This window comes from Phyllobates terribilis, unplaced genomic scaffold, assembly GCF_046119375.1.
Source record: "Phyllobates terribilis strain yellow unplaced genomic scaffold, ASM4611937v1 Scaffold_5__5_contigs__length_657084704, whole genome shotgun sequence".
Lineage (NCBI taxonomy): Eukaryota > Metazoa > Chordata > Amphibia > Anura > Dendrobatidae > Phyllobates > Phyllobates terribilis.
Genome location: NW_027362765.1, coordinates 154,314,452 through 154,320,320, shown reverse-complemented (window position 1 = coordinate 154,320,320; position 5,869 = coordinate 154,314,452).

Below are 5,869 nucleotides of genomic sequence, written 5' to 3'. Positions count from 1 at the left end.
CTTCACCGATGGCGGGAAGAAGGCTGAAGATGGCGCCGGATGGCGGGAATCTTCACCACAGGTAAGTTTGAAAAGTCTCTTTTTCAGGCACGCAGTACCCGGTGGTTGCGGGCACGAAATCCTGCCGACTACGCCAAAGGTTGACGCGCCCCTGGGCCTGTGTCGCGCTGCGTTGCGCACGCGGGAGCTTACCCGGAGCCGGATCTGTTGAGGGTTGTAGTCTCGTGGCGGTGACCCGGTCCGTGCCCAGGGAGTCAAACTGGACGGCAGTCTATTAGCGGTAGATGTAGTACGACTACGCCACCCGTTGAATGCAGCTTATGGAGCTGCCGCTGCAGGACAGTCCGCTGAGGCCGGTGGATGGATGGTGCAGCGGGGATGGTATAACCCCCAACGGGAGGGGTATGGCCTCAGGGCAGCCGACGTGGATGATGGGGGTAGCAGGAACCACTCAGAGACGGTGCGGTGTAATTCAGGGTCTTTACTGGTAACAACGATAAACCCTCCCGGAGTACTTGCTAGCGAACGGGGCCTGGTCAGTCCTTGAGCAGATGGGATCTCCCCTGGCCAGGCGGAGTTGTAGGCCTCCCAAACTGACTGTACTCTTCTGGCTACCTTGCTAGAAGCGGATATAAGTAGCCCACGTCCCTGAGTGTACCGTGTGGTGCTCGCCCGTATGGCCGGTGACTCGGGGCCTTCTAATGGCTTCCGCTCCACGATGGTGGTGCTGGTCCCACGCGTGTGACCGTGCCTTCGGGTTTCTGGGCCTGAGGACCTGAAATCCCCTGCCGGTCGGCTTCTGCTGCTGGGTAAGAGTTAGTCCCCACAGCCTCGGACGCCGGGTCCGGTAAGAAATCTTCTCAGTCAGGGCGAGCTCTGCAGCTGCCAGCCCCTGACTTGTAGTAGTATTGCTCCCACTGAGCTTCTGCTGTTTCTTCCTATGCTGCTTCTCTGTCTCTACTCTCCTTGACTGACTAAGCCTGCTTCAGCCCCGGGTTCATATAGGGGAAGTTCTTCCCCTCCCAAGACTGAGCAGGAGGTGTGGCATGCACAGGATCCCTGACCAAAGGACCTCCCACCTGCTCTCAGACATAACATTACATTACTGTGGAAACCAGACCCCTGGGGTGCCACAGTTATATGGAGTAATAGGAGGAGATATAGGGGAGGTTATATGGAGTAATAGGAGGAGATATAGGGAAGGTTATATGGAGTAATAGGAGGAGATATAGGGGAGGTTATATGGAGTAATAGGAGGAGATATAGGAGAGGTTATATGGAGTAATAGGAGGAGATATAGGGAGGTTATATGAAGTAATAGGAGGAGATACAGAGAGGTTATTTGGAGTAATAGGAGGGGATATAGGGGAGGTTATATGGAGTAATAGGAGGAGATATAGGGAGGTTATATGGAGTAATAGGAGGAGATATAGGGAGGTTATATGAAGTAATAGGAGGAGATACAGAGAGGTTATTTGGAGTAATAGGAGGAGATATAGGGAGGTTATATGGAGTAATAGGAGGAGATATAGGGGAGGTTATATGGAGTAATAGGAGGAGATATAGGGAGGTTATATGGAGTAATAGGAGGAGATATAGGGAGGTTATATGGAGTAATAGGAGGAGATATAGGGAGGTTATATGAAGTAATAGGAGGAGATATAGGGAGGTTATATGGAGTAATAGGAGGAGATACAGAGAGGTTATTTGGAGTAATAGGAGGAGATATAGGGAGGTTATATGGAGTAATAGGAGGAGATATAGGGGAGGTTATATGAAGTAATAGGAGGAGATATAGGGAGGTTATATGGAGTAATAGGAGGAGATACAGAGAGGTTATATGGAGTAATAGGAGGAGATATAGGGGAGGATATATGGAGTAATAGGAGGAGATATAGGGGAGGTTATATGGAGTAATAGGAGGGGATATAGGGAGGTTATATGGAGTAATAGGAAGAGATATAGGGAGGTTATATGGAGTAATAGGAGGAGATATAGGGAGGTTATATGGAGTAATAGGAGGAGATATAGGGAGGTTATATGGAGTAATAGGAGGAGATATAGGGAGGTTATATGGAGTAATAGGAGGAGATATAGGGGAGGTTATATGAAGTAATAGGAGGAGATATAGGGAGGTTATATGGAGTAATAGGAGGAAATATAGGGAGATTATATGGAGTAATAGGAGGAGATATAGGGAGGTTATATGGAGTAATAGGAGGAGATATAGGGAGGTTATATGGAGTAATAGGAGGAGATATAGGGAGGTTATATGGAGTAATAGGAGGAGATATAGGGAGGTTATATGAAGTAATAGGAGGAGATATAGGGAGGTTATATGGAGTAATAGGAGGAGATATAGAGGAGGTTATATGGAGTAATAGGAGGAGATATATGGAGGTTATATGGAGTAATAGGAGGAGATATATGGAGGTTATATGGAGTAATAGGAGGAGATATAGGGAGGTTATATGGAGTAATAGGAGGAGATATAGGGAGGTTATATGGAGTAATAGGAGGAGATATATGGAGGTTATATGGAGTAATAGGAGGAGATATAGAGGAGGTTATATGGAGTAAAAGGAGGAGATATAGGGAGGTTATGTGGAGTAATAGGAGGAGATATAGGGAGGTTATATGGAGTAATAGGAGGAGATATAGGGAGGTTATATGGAGTAATAGGAGGAGATATAGGGAGGTTATATGGAGTAATAGGAGGAGATATAGGGAGGTTATATGAAGTAATAGGAGGAGATATAGGGAGGTTATATGGAGTAATAGGAGGAGATATAGGGAGGTTATATGGAGTAATGTATTGCAATGTATGTATTGGTTATGTTGTGAATGAGCTATCATGATGCTGTAATAAGACCTCAAAATAACAAACCTCATTTGTTTTGATACATTTTATCAGATCGAGAACTCACATCATTGTAAGCAGCATATGAGTGAATGGTCCTCCATGTGCACACGTTTCTTCAAGACAAGAAAAGAAACCTAGAAACCCCACACCTGGTTATGTGCACTTTGTTTTATGAGAGATAAGAGATGTTCACTGTCAGACATTCCACCTCCAGATGTGAGACAAGACTCCACTCATCTCTCTGCTGTCCCTGCTGATGAGAAGCTTTTGATGTGTTGACATCTAAGAGGGAGACTCACGTTGCTATTCTCAGATCTTGTGTCTCGTGCAGTTTGTTAACTCTGTCTAATGCGACGACATTTATCACCCCAACATTTACCCGACGGTCCTTTATTGTCACATAGTAAATTTTCACAGTTGCGTTAAACTTGAGAGAAAATATGTTCCTCCTACCAGAATGTGGTATAATATGCCACGACTAATCTAGATTATGAGGTTGACAACTTTCTTGTCTATTACTTTTCAAGGCCTGTTATCATAATCTACACCATATCCCAAAGGCAACATACTCAGTTATCTTATCCATACTCCTAAGAAAAAAGAGAAATACATAAATTAGGAAGGTTTGTGTGGTTGTCTTGAAAATGTAATCAATTCTAGAAGTCCAGAACAAAGCACACTAGGCTATTATGTAGTGTAGTCTACCATGTTTGTCCTTGTTGCCTATAGACAAAGCAGTATTCGAGTTAAAAGTTTTGAGAAGGTTCTCTGGTTTAAAAAAGATGACAGGTCTCCTGACCTATGAGACTATAAGCTTGGGTCAGGACAGGAGACCCGAGATCAATCCTATGATTGAGGTCCATATATGTACTGTAAAATATGGCGATCGGAGCCCGGACTTACAAGTGGAAAGAGGCTGTGTGGACATTTAAAAAGACTTTAGGCAAAATATAGAGCCTGTGGGACAAAGCAAGACTCAAGTATATTAAGTATATAAAAAAAACTAGACTGTTGACAAGTACTCCATGCATTTATATTTCTGCCACTACTTTTTGTGTTCAGTTAAATGAGTAAAACTTGACATGCCTGCCACCATTGTGTATAGAAGTCTTTTACTGAAGATAGATTCCAACATCATGTAATGTGGACAAGTCTATGATGATAGAATCTATAAAAAGTTACCAAAACATTTAAAATAAAAATTTACAGTATCTACCTAACACAAAGACATAGAAACTCATTTATGATCATGAAAAAGTTATTCAATAACAAATTTTATTAACCCGTAAGACATTCCATGCAAAGTAATGAAAAAATGCAATAAAATTGTAGGGCAAACGATTTATATATACAGTTATATGAAAAAGTTTGGGCACCCCTATTAATCTTAAGCTTAATGTTTTATAAAAATTGGTGTTTTTGCAACAGCTTTTTCAGTTTGATATATGTAATAACTGTTGGACACAGTAATGTTTCTGCCTTAAAATGAGGTTTATCGTACTAACAGAAAATGTGCAATCTGCATTCAAACAAAATTTGACAGGTGCATAAGTATGGGCACCCTTATCATTTTCTTGTTTTAAATACTCCTACCTACTTTTTACTGACTTACTAAAGCACTTTTTTTGGTTTTGTAACCTCATTGAGCTTTGAACTTCATAGCCAGGTGTATGCAATCATGAGAAAAGCTACTTAAAGTGGCCACTTGCAAGTTGTTCTCCTGTTTGAATCTCCTCTGAAGAGTGGCATCATGGGCTACTCAAAACAACTGTCAAATGATCTGAAAACAAAGATTATTCAACATAGTTGTTCAGGGGAAGGATACAAAAAGCTGTCTCAGAGATTTAACCTGTCAGTTTCCACTGTGAGGAACATAGTAAGGAAATGGAAGAACACAGGGACAGTTCTTGTTAAGGCCAGAAGTGGCAGGCCAAGAAAAACATCAGAAAGGCAGAGAAGAAGAATGGTGAGATCAGTCGAAGACAATCCTCAGACCACCTCCAGAGAGCTGCAGCATCAACTTGCTGCAGATGGTGTCACTGTGCATCGGTCAACTATACAATGCACTTTGCACAAGGAGAAGCTGTATGGGAGAGTGATGCGAAAGAAGCCGCTTCTGCAAGCACGCCACAAACAGAGTCGGCTGAGGTATGCAAAAGCACATTTGGAGAAGCCAATTTCTTTTTGGAAGAAGGTCCTGTGGACTGATGAAACCAAGATTGAGTTGTTTGGTCATACAAAAAGGCGTTATGCATGGCGGCAAAAAAACACAGCATTCCAAGAAAAACACTTGGTACCCACAGTAAAATTTGGTGGAGGTTCCATCATGCTTTGGGGCTGTGTGGCCAATTCCGGCACCGGGAATCTTGTTAAAGTTGAGGGACGCATGGATTCCACTCAGTATCAGCAGATTCTTGACAATAATGTTCAAGAATCAGTGATAAAGTTGAAGTTACGCAGGGGATGGATCTTTCAGCAAGACAATTATCCAAAACACCGCTCCAAATCTACTCAGGAATTCATGCAGAGGAACAATTACAATGTTCTGGAATGGCGATCCCAGTCCCCAGACCTGAATATCATTGAACATCTGTGGGATCATTTGAAGAGGGCTGTCCATGCTCTGCGACCATCAAACTTTACTGAACTGGAATTGTTTTGTAAAGAGGAATGGTCAAAAATACCTTCATCCAGGATCCAGGAACTCATTAAAAGTTACAGGAAGGGACTAGAGGCCGTTATTTTTGCAAAAGGAGGATCTACTAAATATTAATGTCACTTTTCTGGTGAGGTGCCCATACTTATGCACCTGTCAAATTTTGTTTGAATGCAGATTGCACATTTTCTGTTAGTACGATAAACCTCATTTCAAGGCAGAAACATTACTGGGTCCAACAGTTATTACATATATCAAACTGAAATAGCTGTTGCAAAAACACCAATTTTTATAAAACAATAAGCTTAAGATTAATAGGGGTGCCCAAACTTTTTCATATAACTGTATAT